Raw genomic sequence first — 19694 nt, 5'->3', positions numbered from 1 at the left:
CTACGATCTCAGAGATGAGAGTCGCACGCTGAAGCCACTAGGCCAACACTGCGCTCATTAACGTGGACACATAAATAAAACTTCTTAATAGAATATAAACACCAAATTATTACATTATACATACAAATAATTTCAAAAAAAAAATGTATTTGTAAATAATGCAATTCGCTATGATTAAAGGCTGGCAACGCACTTGCGAGCAATAAGTGTCCATGGGCGGCGGTATCACTTACCATCAGGTGAGCCTCCTGCCCGTTTGCCTCCTATTTCATTAACAAATGATATATTACTTTTTTCACATATTTTAGCCGAGAATTGAACCCTGCATATGCCATATATAACACTAAACATTTAACTGCAAGATTATTATTATATTACCAGTGAGTAATAAGCATTTACCTAAAATCTCCTATTGATAATTTAATTTACATATAAATACATGGTAATGTGCATATTATGTGAATTCAAAGTGCAAATTAGAATTATTTAGCGCCACGCCAAAGCTGAATATTCCATCACATAACTGATTTTAATATATAATTATGACTGTTCAGTAATTGTTTTAAGAGTATTGATAATTACTTAATGTACCTATATTCATAGGAATCAAACAATTAATTGATTAACAAACTTTATATTAATATAAAAAAATCTAAATCATTAATTCGTATAGGTTACACAATGTACACTTATGAACGTCAAAAAAGAAATATATATAATGCTTCTAATTTTACATTTACTGCCAGTTCTCAAATCAAGGGCGTAGAACGGTATAGAAAAACTGACAATAAACTCTCCGTCCCTTTGTAATCGTCAAGTTTTTTGTTTTACACAATGTTTATAAGGAGCAACCATTACACCATTTTCCGAATAGTAGTGTATGTGGTGAGTTATTCGCATATTGTATACCAATAAATCAGTAAGCTGATTTTGATGACTTTTGTTCATTATAAAAAACCTTGTGTGTTGACAATGGTAAGAGCGTATCGCAAATATGAGGTCGTGCGTACCTATCGTTACTGTGCAACTAATTTGAATTAAATAATAATATATACCTATATATATATATCAAAAGACTCCGAAGAATATAAACAATTGAATCAAAGATCACGTTATATGGTTTTAACTATGTCTTCGTAGATAAACGCGTATAAGTTACGCGTACAATCAAAGTTTTAAATAACAAAACTATTAAACCGAAATGAAATTTAGAAACAGGTATATTTCGTGGCAAATCTTATTTAATTGAATGATAACAGCCGCGAGATATAACACTGTTTATGTAAATTTGATTCAATTAATAGACCCCTACTACGCGATTAGCTGAAGTTTGGAGAGTTCGTTAAGGTCAAAGCATTTAATTGCCGTAGGGCCTAATATATAGAAATGTTAAAGAATATCCGATCCTAAAAATAAAATAAATCAGTGATGTTACAAGGTGGTAATCACAACCTTTTCACGTCTGGGCCTCAGATTTCTGTATTTGTTTCAAGATCATTTGTTAATCTAATAGGCGATCTACCTCCTGTGGTAACACACCGTCGACTTTTTGGGTCTAAGACAAGCCGGTTTCCTCACGATGTTTTCCTTCACCGATCGAGCGAATGTTAAATGCGCACATAGAAATAAAGTCCATTGGTGCACAGCCCGGGATCGAATGTACGACCCCTGCTCTGAGTATTCAAAGTCAAAAATCATTTATTCATATAGGTAACACATGTACACTTATGAACGTCAAAAAATAAATATACATTAAATGCTTCTAATATTACATTTACTGCCAGTTCTGTAAAATTAGAAGCCTGTAAAATCAAAGTCATGCAAACGTTCTCTAATCAGTTTCGTCTTGACATACTAATTAAATACTACGTCATTTGATAACCCTTTAAAAAATATCGCATCTAAGAATGAAGTCTTAATGTTAATATTCCTAATGAATTTATATATTAGGTACCTAATGTAGTCATTAGAACATAGAACTATAAATGTTACGAAACTCGCGTGTAATATTATAAATGTGGAAAGAATAAAATGCTAAGGAATGTAAGTTAATTTAGAAGATTCTGAGGGAATGTGCCAAGGATCAAGCCGATCGGTGCAGGGTCGTCAACGATTCAAGCCGCCCTGCATTGGATGCGATCAAATGGAAGGAGCTCTCGCCCAGAGGTGAGAACAGTACTCATGAGGGGCCAATTTGGGATTTATACAGTGGCAAGTTGAGACAGTAATATTTAACTTTTCATACTAATACACTTCTTCGTATAAACTGGGCCAGTTTTATGATTATGTTAACTGACCATAAACCGTGAATTCAATTGCATACATTGAAGATGTAGATTACAAACTCACAGCTAGTTTTGTCCTACCTCTCACTCGGTGAGAGCGGTCGAGACGAAATTTGCATTAAATCCATTTACGACAAGATTATAGGCTTTCAGAATAGTCTGCTTGGCGCCGCAGCCGTATTCCGTTGGCAGTATCGCAACGCACAATACATACGTCGATTCGGATTATGTTATCGGCCCCCGTCGAACGTACCTAAGTGGCTACGAAGCCTCAAATAGGCACTTATCGACGCCGCAATGAGATGTCTCGCAGGTTCCAACGTTAGATGCACCTCCAAGATTACGCCATCACCAACTATATGACACGCTTTATGCTGTAATTGAATTATTACTCGCGCTCTTGAAGCTATTCGATATTTACGACGGCGCATAAACTGTTGATGTCGTAGTCACAAATCACTTACCTCATATATCGACGGAATACTTTAGATACTAAGACACATCATTTACAATTTCGTACGCGATCGATACGCTAATAACAAATGCAATACACAATGTCGTAAAGTGATTTTCACTCAATCCCTCTCCTCGAGCACAAACACGCACGACACGTGCGTCCATATCAATAGTATAACAAATAGGCTGATATTTCGTCAGAAATAACCCAAATCAAGTTTCAGTAAGAAAACCTTTGTGTGTGGCAGGTGAAAAAGTGAGGAGCTTGATTTATTCGTATACTGGCGCCGCCTAAAGCTGTATGATTGAACGCACAATGTGTTTATACATACACGAAATCGTATGGGACGTAGGATTCCGAGCTCTGTTTTAATAGTCGCTGTCAGTACGGGCGGCGATCTTATGAGACTCCCGACTCAACTTTTAATATTAAAAATATGTAGCCGATAGGAATACAAAAATGTGATTTATGCCGGCATCGCACGTTGTATTGTTTCTTATGATATGTGTGGGGCTATTCTCTTCCTGTCAAATGCCTTCGTTCCGTTACGCGCGGGTATTTACATTGTTCGCGTTGTATTCAAATAAGTTTTCATCTATACAGAGGTGTATGAGCAAATCTACAATACAAAGCCGGGAAGTACAAAACCAAAGGCTAAGTATTCTTCATTTTTTACCCATTTTTATGATTGAAGTAAGGATTCTTTTGAAATTCAAATCTCTTTTTGGTACCAAAATCGTAGGGATATATTCAAAGACGCCAATTTCATTTGAGTCACGAAATTCCCGTTAACGAAAAATAATAACTTAAAAATCCCATCGCGAAACAGTTTCTATATAACGAGAAAATATAGAAACAATGAAATTTGGTACATTTCGTAGCCACAAAGCAATAACAACATTCAGCCTAAATATTTTTCAGAGCGTTGCGTGAACAAAAACAAAAGCTTTCATAGTGGAGTTCGCTGTCATAAATTATATAAACCATCAAGCCTTCAATCCACGTCCCCCAACAATGAAGATCGAACATGTGTGCAAGTAATAGGCGCTCGCTATAATGCGAGTGGATCAGAAAGCCCTGATAAACGACTTAAGAACCTCGTCACACGGTGCAATGCGGTTTCACCTGACTGGTCACCGTCAGTCTCCCATTCGCCCAATCCGAGTTTTTATGACAACTAACTGTATATTACCTCCGGCATAGACACTTATGGAAGTCCTTTATTTGTTTCATACAGTTTATTGGAGATAAGTGTGAGCGAAGTGTTTTGTTTTCGAGTTGATTTATTGATAGCAAAAATATTTCTGTATAAGCTAAAATTGTTAATGCATTTTCCGCTACAATTTAGATACGTATACGGTAAATATAGGATTATTAGAATCGGAGCTCTCTAAAATTAATCATAATAATCTCTGGGGAAAGTATGAAAAACGGCTATCCTACTGCAGAAATCCTTTGTTATGATTAAGCTCTAACGGAGCTGGGCAGAGGCTTTCCGCCACAATCGAATTTGCATAATATCGAAACGGCTCAAATACACCTAGAGCTCATTAGCTTCACGATCGGCTTACGATATTCAATGTTGCAGGTGCAACTTGATGGCATTGGTTTTGATTGTCATGTCAGATGCGTAAATTGGGTTCTATTACCTGAATTCGTTATGTATAGCTTTACATAAATGCAAATATTGAGATGAAACTATGTTGATACGATCTGAGCTTTCAATGTCCAAAATTGCGCGTCAATTACTATCAAGTGTAAAAGTGTAGTTAGGATTGGTAGTAATATATTATACTGTGATTTGAAAACGACTCGTAACAATAGGAGTACACAGAGGCTACAGAAGACTACAGCAGAATACTAGTTTGCAATTTGTTTTTATTTAACAGGGGACAAACGGGCAGGAGGCTCACTTGAAGTTAAGTGATACCGCCGCCCATGGGACATTCAAATTGAAGGATCTTCTAAGATTTAAGTAACTAATGAGTAGTTTATAATTAATAGTTAAAAAAGTTAGCAATAATTCTTCGCCAAGTGCATCAGCTGTTCTACGCTGCCTCCCGTCCATTCTCAGATATTGCGGAGCCACGACTTCCTCCTTCTGCCAGTGCGTCTTTTCCCCTCGAACTTGCCATTCATGATGACTTGAAGAAGACGATACCGTTCGTGTCGAAGCACAAAAAGCATGTAAAGCAATAGTTTTATGTATTGAACGCAAAGAACATGAGAAGTTTTATCGATTGTAACTTCTGTTGTGACTGAGAAATAAACATAAGTATTTGCATAGCGCTGAAACGTCAGCGATACGGATCCTCGGAGCTCATTAACGTAATTGATCGGCTTTCCGCTAGTCCAGAATCAATCGAACGTCCTGCCATCGATTTGCATTAATTACGGAATCGAATGTCACATATCGTCAATGTTCTCATAAAGCAAATGATTATTTTGATGGACTCCACTTTGCGTTTGATTATGAATGATTGGCGTTGATAAATATATACAATATTGAAGCTTTTAATCAAGCTAATATTTAATGTTGAATATGAAACTGTATTAATAGGTAATTTCTCATATTACATGTTTGCAAATAAATTAAGCTCAATTTTATACTAATTTCAAGTCTATTTATCAGTGTTTATAAGAGGATTGAACGGAATAGCGAATCATTTAAAGTAAGACGCTACAATCAGAACATATTTTTCCGTCCGATCGAAGCGCGATGTTGCGGCGCAACGTGGAGCAAACAGAGCATCCGCAAGGCGGTCCGCTGACGGTGCAATTTCTTCTCCAGGACCGGTAACTAGAAAAAAAGATCGAAATTTCTTGTCTAAAAGTCTCGGAATGTCGACCGTCGATTCGCCGCGTAGCATCGTGGAGATTGTGCCGTCAGTTTTGTTTGCTCCTACCATTTTATTTCCGTACAGAAAAATTGAATGAAAACAAAATTGTACTCCGTAAATATTCCAGAAAATACGCTTGCTCAACGAATAATACCTATTCCCGACTTCACCTGCAAATGAGATAGCACAGGCATACGAGTGGAAGCTCGCGAACGAGTGCGCAGTGTCAAAAACTGTATTAAACGAATGAAGTCAACAGTGCCTAGTTAGTTGTTAAATAGCTCATTCTTATTCTTGGAAACGTTCCCTAACTTAATAAACGACAAGAGTAGGAAGCTTCGCGCGAAAGTTGAGAGCGTATGCTATCTCATGCAAATTACGGCAGATTTATCATAAGACGTCTCCGTAATTGCGACGTGAGGAGATACGGCGAGAGCGCTTAAAGCCACTGTGCAGAAAAAAGGCAATTAAAGGGATAAACTGGAGCGTTTGGGTCGTGACTGTTAGGTATCTCGGAGAGTTCGGGTTCGAGGTGCGTGCGTGGGGCTCACCCGACACGTAAAGGGCGGGGAGCAATATCATAGACTACATGAGACGGGGCAGAAACGCCGAGACGCTATTGCACTTGAAGCTTTACAAAGCTAAAAGCAATACAGTTATTTGATTTAAGTCGGGTGTGTACCGCCGCCTTCCGCTGGATTGTGTTTGTACTGGTTTGGCAGATGTCAAAGTTGTATATTTTGAAACAAAAGCTCGTCGTTGTTTGCGATGTCTGTTTTCAGAGAGATATTAGTTGCATCTAGCTTTTATATTTATTACTATTTAGAATTACATTTTGGTGACGCTTTAAATGTAAATAATGTTTGTAACATTTATATTGAATTTTAATGACGATAAACTATCCGAGAAGAGCAGTGTTGGCCTAGTGGCTTGAGCACGCGACTCTCATACCTGAGGTCGTAGGTTCAATCCCTGGCTGTGCACCAATGGACTTTCTATGTGCGCATTTAACATTTGCTCGAACGGCAAAACCGACTTGTCTTAGACCCAAAAATTTATTTTAAACTATCCGAGAACATTTACGGACAAACAAATTGTACACTATATCTTATTTGACAGGCTATGTGGACTACTTTATTAATGGTACTGGTACCAATTTCCAACGATAGAACATTTTTTTTTGTGGTAACATATGATACAAACATAAAAGAAATGACTGTCCAATGCTCAATTAATATAACATACCTATTACTCTGCTAGATCTATCTCCATAAATTTATAAAGCCATCCTAAAAAGGTTTTACTTATAACTATTAGAACTTAAGCTAAAAACAGAAAATACCTTTGTCGAAAGTAGGTTTTTTGTGCCATGTTATTTCCGTCCCCAATAGTGGATCCAAAAATAGGATGCTTTCAAATTTTAGTTGGTTTTTATAAAGTGGAAATATCATACATAAAAATGTAGGAGGGCCTCTTGTACCGGGAGTCTGTGAAAACCGGAAGTAATGGGTAGTACATTTAAATTGAGACATAGTTGAATGTGTCATATTAAAACTATTTGAAAACCAAGTATGATAAAGGATATCGGTCGCCATGTGTACAAATTCGTCAAACAAATTACGTAATCGATATTAAAGTAATATACATAATACATATATTTTCAATGCCAGCTACGTCTGTGATTAATTCTTTGGTGTTTGTAGTAAAAAGCTCAAACAAGGTAAATGCTTGCTTTTTCTACAATACCAGAAAGCTTAAAATACTTTTATTAACACTGGTCGAACAAAAATTTTGCGGGTTTATTAAATAGCAGTTATATTTTTGTGTGTATTACATATTTAATTAGATAATCTTCTAAGGATGATATAGGAGCGACATGTATGGTTAGTAGATGTGTATCCACCCACTACCAGACTGAAATCTTAATTGTATCCAAAGGTGATAATTGCTTTAATTGTGTTTGGCAAATTACACTTACGTATCATGTTTAGTATACTCAATAATTGCAAAAAACAGTCAAATTAGATATTTTTGAAAATTATTATTAGTCATTAGATGAATGTGGAAATTTCACTTAAAACATTTAAGTTTGTTGATTTTTTTTATGTAATAGAAGGCAAATGTGCAGGAGGCTGATATTAAGAATACCTCCGCCCATGGACACATTGCCAGAAGGCTCGCAAGTGCGTTACCGGCCTTTAAAGAAGTGGTACGCTTTCATTCTTGAAGGAACCCTATGTCGAATCGGTTCGGAAATACATCGGTGGGCAGCTCGTTCTATATAGTGATGGGACGCCGCAAAAAATGCCTTAAGAAGAATTTTAATTATATGTTGAGCCTCGGCCTCAGATTTCTGTATCTTGATTGATCTTCTTAATAATCAAGTGTGTTCAGCCTTCTTTGCCATACATGCCATCGGCGTACTGGGCATATCAATTTTTTTTCGATGTTTTCCTTCACTGTACTAGTATTAAATGCACATAAAGAAACTCAAGTTCATTAATGCATAGCCATGATTCTAACCCACGATTCAGGATTAAGAGTCGAGCTTTAAAGCTTTACAGGTGAAGTTAATTATTATAATTGATGAAATTCTGCATCCTGTATATTAAATTCAAGTAGCAAAAATATTTAACTTCACAATACAAACTGTAGAGTTTATATAGGCTATTTGCCAAATCCAAAGCTTTTAAATCGCGTTAAAGTAATGAAACAAAAACGCACGGATTTCTCGCCTTGCATTTTTATGAACTGAATGAGAAAACTGATTTAATATTAATATAGTGTACGCTCGTGATTTTAAACGGTGTGTTAATAATTTGTAGACGTAGATGAGAAAATGGAATTGAAACAAATGAAGATAAAAAATAACTACTAAAATCCTTCTGATGAACATAACTTACTCCAGCTAAACCACTGCAGGATAAGCCGTACCGATCCACACCATGATGTCATACTTAGAGGCATCCGGGCTCGCCCTCTCTTTCTCCGTTATTATAAAATCTATCCTATATCTATATATCCCTACTCTAGCATATTCGTATCATTCATTAGTCTTATTGTACCGTTTTAACTAAAGCTTCTGACACTATTCATCACAGCGTAAACACAATTTAATAGAAAGGGACGAAAGACAGTACGTAATTAAAAAAATGCAATTGAACAAATTTAAGCCAAAAGGCATCACAAGAGACGATGGCAAGCGGCTGGATGGGATGTCGTTGATCCCTTGGATGGGACGGGATTTAGTATGGGATGCTACTTGTGTGGACACGTTTTCCACGTCTCACCACCCTCAGACAACCAAAAAAAATGCGGTGGCCGCAGAGTAGGCGGAAAATAATAAATGGCTCAAATATAAGAGTCTTTGCTCGAACTTCGATATTATGCCCTTTGGAATAGAGAGTCTTGGGCTAGACTCAGGTGTACAGTCGCCTGGTAGATAGTACTGGTGACCCCAGAGCTGGTGCTTTCCTCGCTCAACGAATAAGTATCGCAATGCTGCCAGCGTTATAGGTACACTTCCGGGAACCAAACTTTCTAAATTTGTTTTACTTTTATTTTAATTATTATTAATATTACTGATTAGGTTAAATGTTAAAATAACTTAAACTCATAAAGTTAGGGTAACTTAAAGAGAAATAAAACCCTAATTAAATAAATAAACATCAAAACATTTCCTAACTACGCAGCAAAAATTATATTACATTGTTTTGAAAGCCGGATGCGGTGTGCAAACTGAATTTTGATCCGGCTACCCGGCTAGCTTACCCTCACTTTTAAAAGGTAAAATTTCTAACCACTTGTTTAATATTTAAACGCACCCTTGTCTAGAATATTAACCAGTCCCAAAATATCTCGGTTAGGTTCAGTTTTTAATCGCCCGGACACCACTTGACGTGCGCCTGTGATGGATGGCAGGCGAGCTCGGGTCACGTTTTGTCATTTTATTAATACTTAAATTGGCCACTGGTGACGGAGAAAAAATATAACACTATCATTCTAAACGAAATTCCATCATCTTTGTACCCTCGTGATATACGGTGCGAATACATTTTTTATCTTTAAGAGTATTTTGACTAAATTTTCTATAATAAGTACGTATAATACGTAGAAACATATGTCGCTAGCATTAAATTATGCTTGCTTATTCAGAATACGTAGAATTTGAATTTACAATTTTCAAAAAAATCCAAAAGAAAATTAAAACAAATTTAAATGTTTGGTCCCTGTGGCAGTGTACCGCTGGCAGCATTTCCAGGCTGTATTACGATACTTATTCGTTGAGCCTGGAAAGCTCTGGTGTCACCGGTACTATCAACCAGGCGCCAACTTAAATCTTTAATTCGCACCTATGCACTTGAACCCCACGCTCCAAAGGGAACAAAATCGAAGTTGGAAGAGATTCCTTTGTGCCGTTTTGTATTTAAAATAAAATTAGTTTTATAACTTATAAGAAACATCGCGTAATGGTCTTAAATAAATTTAAAGTCAATTAAGACCTGTCAATTTCCAACGGCGGTCATTTCCCGTAAGACAGTGTCCAAGACATTGAACGAAGCTGGGTTAATGGCGTGTCATCGGTTATGATGAGCTGTCTGCTTCGGTATAACCTCATCAGGATAAGACACACGACTTTAATAACAACTTTATATGAAACTGTCAACAAAACTGGGAGCAGTGTTGGCCTAGTGGCTTCAGCGTGCGACTCTCATACCTGAGGTCGTAGGTTCGATCCCCTGTGCACCAATAGACTTTCTTTCTATGTGCGCATTTCACATTTGCTCGAACGGTGAAGGAAAACATCGGGAGAAAACCGACATGTCTTAGACCCAAAAAGTCGAGTGAGTCAGGCACTGGAGGCTGATCACCTACTTGCCTATTAGATTTAAAAATTATCATGAAACAGATTAAGAAATCTGAGGCCAAGACCTATAGAGGTTGTAGCGCCGCTAATTTATTTTATATTTTTTATATGGAACTGTCAGTCGTTTACACGAATGCTATACATTTAAATAAAGTGTCACTATATAATTGTATCGCCACCTTGAGTTGACTTGGCTGGGAAAAAATAAAAGACGGAGGTCGTTTTCTTGTTTGTTTGTGATAATAATATGTCATTTTGATCTTCTAACAGACTCCAATTAGAAGTTATATAAAGTTATATATGAAAAGAAGAGAACCTTCCTGGCCCTAAACCCTTAGTTAATTTAATGTATACATTCAAATAATTAAATATTAATTGTCTGTTTACACGTTCTCTTTTTAATAATTTTATAAGCCATACCTACATTATTATTATTATTATTATTATTATTATTATTTAATTAACACACTGGCAGCTTTTAATAAGCTGATGCGCGTGTATTATGGGATTTGGAGGAACTTATCCAGTCTATTTTTAAAGGTGTTTACAGATGGTGCACTGATTACACTTTCCGGAAGCCTATTCCAGTCGTACATGTAAACTTTTTGGCGTTACCCATATTGGGACTTCCGGTACAAATGCTATAAATAATTAAAAAATATTTGTTTACCCGCCTATAATACCGGAAGGGTTTTGACGTGGGTTAAAACCGTACAACCTGATACAAACTTGAGGCATGTCGTGTGCAAAGCCGATAACACTTTAATGATTGATACACTCATACATCTCTGTTCAAACTAATGACAGGGCGAGGGGGTTGACTTTTGAGTTATTAATTAATATTGCTATTATTTGGCCGAAAATTACACATTCATGGCCCGCTCAAGAACTTTATCTTGTACGTATGTCAATGTACCATTAACAACACAATTTATATCAAGTCAATGATGCTTTAATTATTTATTAATATCCAATATGTAAAATTCTCGTGTCGCGGTGTTTGTGGTTAAACTCCTCCGAAACGGCTTGACCGATTCTCATGAAATATTGTGTGCATATTGGGTATAACTAAGAATCGGATAACATCTATTTTTCATCCCCCTAAATGTTAAGGGTAGTCCACCCCTACTTTTTTATTTTTTATTTTTTTATAATACAGCATTAAAAAATACATACAACCCCTAATTTTCACCCCTCTACGATCAACTTCTATTTTTTTATTATAAATGATATACATGGCAAAACGACGTTTGCTGGATCAGCTAGTAAATATTATAAAATAATAAATACATTCGGAATAATTTATGTATTTCTTTAATAGTTTCTCAACCCTTTCACATTTATTAAGCATAATACACTATTCGGAATGAGGCTATATAACTTAACACCTTAAGTTTGTTATTACTTAGAACAAAGGGCTTAATTTCACGTAATATTGAAGTTTCATGCATAACATGAAGTGGCAAGAAACACGTTGAAACTATGTGCCGAGGTGTACAACACCTGATCTGACTGTCAATGCTATTGCACGCAAGGGGATAATTTTCATCCTTTGACTGTTTCAGTCGAGAAATCACAGTTTAATTTTGAATGAGTAATTGTTTTTTAATCACTTTTTGTTTAAAACTAAATTGTTTTGATTCTACTTTTGTATGCCTAATAAGTAGTTGAGATACGAATAAACAAAACATATTTTTTTATTGCATTAAACAGTACAGTTTTTTAGATTGAATTTATCCGTCAAAAGTCGATCAATTTTCTAAGTTAAATTATCTTCTCGGATTTCACAGAAGTGCTTTCTGGGTATAAATTTTGCGCTGATGAAAAGGTGATCCCCGAAACTGAAGCCTATTTTGATACTAAATACAAATCGTACTATGAAATTGGTTTCAAAAAATTGTATGACCGCTATAATCGTTGTATCGCTCTCGAAGGGAACTACACATATTGAATAATCAACTCAATTTTTTTTCTTTGTTGGCCTATGTAAAAAGTATTATAAAAGAATTACCATTTAAACAGGGCTGATATAATCATATCACTACATAGTAAAAAAATATTGTTACTTAACTAAAATTTGTTATCTTACTTTGTAAATTTAATTATATTAATTAAATTAATTGTTAGCAACTCGCAGTTTTTAACGAATCATTATTGGAACACAATAAAGGACTTTCTAACAATTAGTTGCGCGCTTGAAAGGTAAAATTCTTGCAGCAGTGAAGAGAACGTACAATTAATACTAGCGAGGTACAATGAAGCGAGTATTAATTAAACTGTATAGGGCGCTATAACGAACTTAATCTGAAATAAAAAAGCTCTGTACTACAATACGTAAAATGCAAAAGAAAAATAAGAAACTAGAAGTGCAGGAGATTGCGTTAAGCGCTCTAAGGGAACGTGTTGAAAACTTTCCCATTAGACATTACGATTAAAATCGAGTTCTACAATGAGTTTTATACGTCCGATACGAAGTTATCTACAACATTATGTACAAAAAAGCTCAAGTATTTCCTTAAAAGCCTTGCGTATGACACTTTACCCTGATAAAAGTCGATTACGAGATGAAAGGAATTTTTAAGCAATTTATTACATGAGACGCAACTTTTAACTCGTGGAACGAGTTTCAATTTATTTTATTAAAATAGTTAAGGCCGTATGACGAAAGTATTAAGGTAATTGTTTACAAGAAGTATGTAAGGAATTCATAAAATATATGAGAGAAAGGCAAGTTATGAGAAGGTCCCAACATGATTAAATGCAATTTCTTCACAAAGTATGCTCCGTGTTCTATGTGAAACTTTTGCTTTCAACAGCGGTTTCTAAACTCGATGTGAGAGCGATTGTGGAGGTATTAAAAGGGAGGCATTTTAGTGGGATCGAACCACTCCGAGGTGCGAGATATATCGGTAATATAGATGGGGATTAGTCGCACAGTTAAGTGTGGCATTCACGTGGGATTTAATAAATGTAACACATATGTGCTACAAGCTAAAGAATTAATTTTTTTTTTAAATATAGGAGGCAAATAGGCAGGATGCTTATATGATGTTAAGTGATACCGCCCATGGATGCTCACATTGACAGAATCGTAAATACGTTGCCGGCTTTTTAAAAATTGGTTCGTACGAAAATTGGTTCAAAATACTTCATATGCTTATGTCAAAATTAATGTTGGTTCAATCAAAACTTTAAGAGTAAGGTCAGTTAAAATGAATGCCCTAATTTACTACCAAGCTTCTAATACATCCTTCGATGCCAAGGTGAACAAAGTTGTATACAATATTATCATTACAACCTCATTTGCCTTTCAAGGTAACGCATGCTACGTTTCATATAAAACGAACCGATAGGGGAAATCAGGTAAAAAGCCAGGTAATGACGAAACAGATGTTGCAAGTGACTTATGAGCGGCTCGAAGCTCATAACTAGAGTCCAGCGGCGCATAAGTCGCGCGACCGCAGAGTGAGGCTGCAGCGGACGCCGACGGGCCGACTCGCATTATTCACGACTATGTTATACAATATCTCGTATTTTACCTTTAATTAACGACCTGCTATTGGACTTAGCTGAGCGGCGTTTTATGGCTCTTGTTGCCCGTAATTGTTCATTTGCAATGCAATTAATAACCTGAAGTAACATAGGTACAAGGTAATTTAAATGGGAAATTATTATGACGCAATCGCAAGTTATAACCTAATTAACTTTATATTATACGGTTGTATGAAATAATTGTTTTAAAATTAGCTCATCTAGTTCTTGAATTTGCCGGAGGAATGTTACGTAAGTATGAATGTATAAAGACGAAGTATTGTCTTTGATTGACATAACCTTTACACATTTAAAGAAAAATCTTTTTAACCGGATTAAAGTTATGTATTTTTATAAATTTACAACTATGTAACATAACTTTAAAATCTATCCGACGATTCGCGTGCTTTACAGCGTGTGTGGTCACCGTGAAAAGTTTTTTCTTTAGACGAAGTATTGTAGCATTTGGTTCGATTGTGATGGTGACAGTAAGTCTAATCATAGACAAAGTCAAAATCATTTATTCTTTCAGGTAACACGATGTACACTTATGCACGTCAATAAAGAAATACATATTAAATGCTAAATGCTTCTAATTTTACATTTACTGCCAGTTGTCAAATCAAGGGCGTAGAACGGAAGAGAAGAACTGGCATTAAACTCTCCGCCACTCTTTTTAATCGTCAAGTTTTTTGTTGACATCTAATAATTAATAATACAAAATTAAAAACAAAGATTTGTCCTCTATCAGCAGTAGGTATGGTGAAATAGGAGCACGCACTTACATTCTCGTGGGAACAACACGCAAATACATAGTCGAACGACATATAATATTGAATAAATAATTATTACTAGATACGATGAACTTCAAAGAGATAACAACCAAAAAATCGGGCCTCAAACAGTAGCTGAAACTCTAATTTCTATAAACATGACCAAGTGATAATTTTTTATTTCTAAAAAACCAAAAGACAAAATATTTCCCCGCTAGGAACAGTTTTTATTGAACAATTCAACTGTCGTTTTTAGTTATTATATGTATCCCACGATTTTAATCTTCTCTGAACTTAACTTCCTCAAATATTTCAAGATCATGATTATCCAAAGCGGTCCAGCCATTCTAGAGTTAGCTAGACAAACGAACAGCAATTCATTTATTTATAGATTGGTTTTTGTTTTTTTCTCAACCCGCTGCAGTCGTTTGTTACAAGATTATAAACCAGAGTGGAGTAGACTAATTAAAGGTGGGGTGGGGATTGTAAATGAGAAAAAATATTTAAATATTTTATTAAAAAATAGGTTACGCGAACCATTCTTTAAACAAACCCAAAATCACTTGAAAACATTGTTACAGAATAAAATTTCAACACTACTCGAGTAAAAATTTTTAATTGTACATTCAAAGTTTTAACGAGCGACTTACAGGAAAAAACGTCACTACGCTTTCGTGCAAGTAGGCATTGAAACAGTATTATCGCATAAAGGTGAAATATAGGAACTTTGGCTGTCAGTCTACACCAAGTTAAAACGAAGTAATTAAAAAAGAAAATACAAAATACTAAGGAAGTTGGAAGTTCTCTTTAAATTACTTGCGATTACACCAACTAAACGTTTAATGTAATAGGTATAAAGGCCTGGGAACGCCGAACGGATAGATACTAAAACTAGTTCAACTTACAAAGCAATTTTTATTTTTATTTTTATTGGCTATAAAATATTACAGATTAGGTATTTAAGAATGAATAAATAATAGTTTAAAAGAACTAGAACACACGCTTTTAAAGCACATCAAACTAAAAAGTGAAAAATAATTCCTAATTTAGGCTGAAAATGGTAATGAACAAAAACTACTGGTATTATTGTGAAAAAGCGTGGGTTGCTCGAAAGATGAAAAATATGGCACAGAGTCAAATTTTTTAATTTTTTTTAATTTTTTTTAATCGGATTATTGCATTGTCATCGATCTTTGACAGATGCGCAAGGTTTGAATTAAATCTGTCCGTTAAAAGTGGGTCAAAATCGAGTCCGAAGGAGTCGGTTACATACATACAGGTGAAGCTAATATAAAGCGTGTAAAAAAAGATATTTGTTTTTATTATACTTTACATAAACAACGAGAAAATACGAAAACAACACTCCCATATGCTAAACATTAACCACAGAGAAGATGCAAAGTACGTTGCAAAAAAGGCCTTGTCCTCAGTATCTCAAATTAGGTGATACAATTAAAAATACTGTTAATTGTTGGTGCAACACAACCAGAGAGGTTTTAAGGTCTTTGAAGAAAGGCTATCTATCACAGGTATGATATGTGAGTATAAACTCGATAACAAGTTGTATCTATATATTCTCCTCTCATAATGAGCGGACACTGAAGATAGCGGATATATTTATTATATATATTTCGTAATCCTACAGTCAACAAAAAATATATATAAAAACAAAGACTAAAAAAATTGCCAAAGATGGATGGAATATTTACAAAAAGGTTCAAACATTTACATAAGGGAACAACTTATTCAATACATCAATGTAATACCTAATATGGCTGTGATGTGTGATGGTGTAAAAGTGAGGGTATGTAGGTGAAGGTGAGAATATGTGAGGCTTAGCTATAATACATAACAACTTTTAAGTTATTACAAATAATCTAAATAAATTGTTTTGTAAGCGAAGTGTACCACGAGCTTAACAGATGCCGTAGTTTACCAACTACACTAACTGTGGCAGAGATGTGGGTTTTTCCTCAAATATCTTACTGTAAAGAGAGTTGAACTACTTTGAAGTCCATTAAAGAGTATGAACTGAGTGTGATTACAAATAGTACCGATTTCGGCGACCATTTCGGGGTCGATTAGAGTGTTTTAATTGAATTTGTCGTGAACTTTGAGTGGACATGAGCCCTGAATAGGATTTACTTTCCTTTCATTGTTTAGACTGTAACTATTGTGATTAATGCACGGTTTAAAAAACAAGAAGTGCAATAAGGGATTTGATTGAGTTCTAGAGAAAAGTTATTCAGTTTATTATAAAATAAAAACAAGTCCTCTGCTGCGTCTATATCTGCGGTTTTCGCCAATATCTAGAATGATTCATGAGGAAGGTTCATTTTTACAAGGTTTATGGGTTATAGTTGCCCGTGTGAACCCGGGGCGGATCCGTAGTTATAAAATACTTCTCATAAAGTTTACTTATAGGCAAGTTTATGACGGACCAAAACATTCAAAAATAATTTATTCATATAGGTAACAAAATGTACACTTATGAATGTCAAAAAATAAATATACATAAAATGATTCTAATTTTACATTTACTGTCAGTTCACAAGTCAAGGGCGTAGAACGAGAAGAACTGACAATAAACTCTCCGCCACTCTTTTTGTCAATTAACGTTCACATGTATCGTGATTTATAAAATATTTAATTACATTTTCAAATATGGCTATCTCTATGATATTCTTTATCAATATACAACAACATGGTTGCCCGCTATTACTGATTCAAAATAATCTAAATATACTCTTGTTTTACAAATTTTATCCGATTTTCGTCTATGGATCTATCAATAGATGAAATATAAAGTAATGCAAGTACCGTTTCTGGTTTCAATTTCTTCTCTTCTACGATTTTAAAATTTGAAATTAGAATTACGTGTGTATTGTATAGTGAACGGAATATAAATATGTAACAGGAGGAAACGTTGACGTCTACGTTCCGCCGCGTCGGTACGGAAACCGCGTCAATTAACTTGCCCACAATGACATATTAGCCTTTGTTCCATGTCTCTACATCTACACTAACAATGCACTACGTCTGTTTATCTCCAAAGACTGCCGTACAATTGCATTAAGGCATCACGAAACAGTTTATTGATATCTTCAAAGATTACAATCAACTTGTTATATAGTTTCTATAAATTTTGCCCAGAACATTGATTCTACTTTTTTCTCCAAAACAATTAAAACTTGGCCATCACCCGCCAGATGTTAAGCAATTTTGCTTGAACTGATTCTAAATTAAATAGATCTACGAAAATAAAAAGCCGGTTACTGTCAATGTCAAACAAAGAAGATGAAAAAAGTTTTCTTTCGGGTTCCATTTTCCTCCTCAATTCCTCTTTTAGTCTCTTAAAACTTTTCAAAATAAGAGGTTTTTGCAAGAGTCTCAATTATCGATAAAGGCGATATTAAAAATTCGTTTGTTTTGTCCTTAGTTTGCCGAGAAAGATGTCCCCTTTTTCTATTGTTTGCATTAGACGGGAAACGGCGCACGATAATCGCGAATTTGAATTTCACCGCAAGCACAAAATTACAATTTCGCGCGTCGTTTATCATCTCGACTAATTACACTTACAAAAAAGTTATTCCACAAAATTATTCCGCGCGGAGTACTACGTTACGGAATCAAGTCCGTACTTAGGTCGTTATCAGGGCTCGATCGATAGAACATGATAATTTACATACGAAGGTGCCATTTGGTAATACAATGATGAAGGAACAAGCTCCAAATTTATTCGTGAGTATTATAGTGTACCTAACATGTATGAGCGAGTTCTCCCTTAATGTATTCATGTAATTCGCATAGCCGGCATCCCCTTTGACCGGCCACGCAACGCCACACGGGCCGGATAGAGTAATGTTTTAAAACCATCCATCAAGTATAATGTCCATATAAAAGAAAGAGCGCGCCGGCTCTCGCGGTTTTGTTAATATCGCAAACATTCTACCCATATGTGGTATTCCAATTTCAAATTGTTTCTCATACAAAACGTTGTTCTGTAATAGAGAAATCTTTGTAGTTCAATTTATTTCGCGAATGCTACATACAATTTTTTTCACGTGAATTATTACAGAAGTAATATTTATAGCTGAACAAAAACATTGAACCGATAAGCCTTGGATTCGAAGTCTTAACATTAAATTTATTGGCACGCAAAATCCTCGCGCAGATGTTTGGGTATCGCGGATATTTTGCCTATCGTAAAATTGTTAATATGAAGTTACCTTTCCCTTTATATTTGAATTGCAAATTGTCTCTTTACTTAAGCTAATACACTCTAAATTTAAACCTGCCTTACTCTTTGAACCAAGAATAAACCTTTGACATCAAGACAACAATGTATAATAATAAAACTAAATGCGGTGATTTTTGAAGTGAAACTTATTTAGGCGCATGAGGGTAATTTAACGGATACGTCACGAAGATGTGCAGCGTTTTTGTCGAAGAAAAGGGAGAGAGAGATTTAGACCAATTGAGAGACAGTGAGAAGGGCGACCTTATGGAAATTATTTTTTTTAAATTAAAATTTCGTAAAGAGAATTGTAATTATTCATAATTTGTATTAATTTCCAACACTTTTAATATTTTAATGACAATTAAATTCATTAAATTCCTAACATATCTTCCTTTTTCCCTCCCTCTAAGTCTCGGAAATCTAAAGTTTTAGAATTGTATAAATATGAACAAGACTTAAAAATTAGTTTGCCAAAGAAGTTTCACTTCTGACATGTGTACTTTATACGCACGCACTTTTTTTTTAAATAACCAGGTATTTGTAAAAACAATAACTCCCTTACGTGGGTTGGAAAATTCATTTGATTCAAAGCGCGTCCCCTAGTAGTCCCATTATCTAGGAAATTCGTCAGATAGAATTGTCTGGAGCGGAAATTGTGCATTCAACTAAGGAAGTTTATTTGAGGCGCAAAAGTAATAATA

The 19694-nt window shown here is 35.1% G+C and overlaps 1 protein-coding gene across 6 annotated transcripts in view; it reads right to left on the bottom strand.

Moving 5' to 3' along the window:
- Window positions 1-19694, bottom strand: part of LOC125053054 (RNA-binding protein Musashi homolog Rbp6) — a 480872-nt gene that overhangs the window by 204697 nt on the left and 256481 nt on the right. The gene's annotated exons all lie outside the window — the stretch shown is intronic.

The sequence above is a fragment of the Pieris napi genome, chromosome 10 (assembly GCF_905475465.1).
Source record: "Pieris napi chromosome 10, ilPieNapi1.2, whole genome shotgun sequence".
NCBI lineage: Eukaryota > Metazoa > Arthropoda > Insecta > Lepidoptera > Pieridae > Pieris > Pieris napi.
The sequence above is the reverse complement of the archived record's forward strand: the minus strand, read 5'-3'. Positions and strand labels throughout refer to the sequence as shown.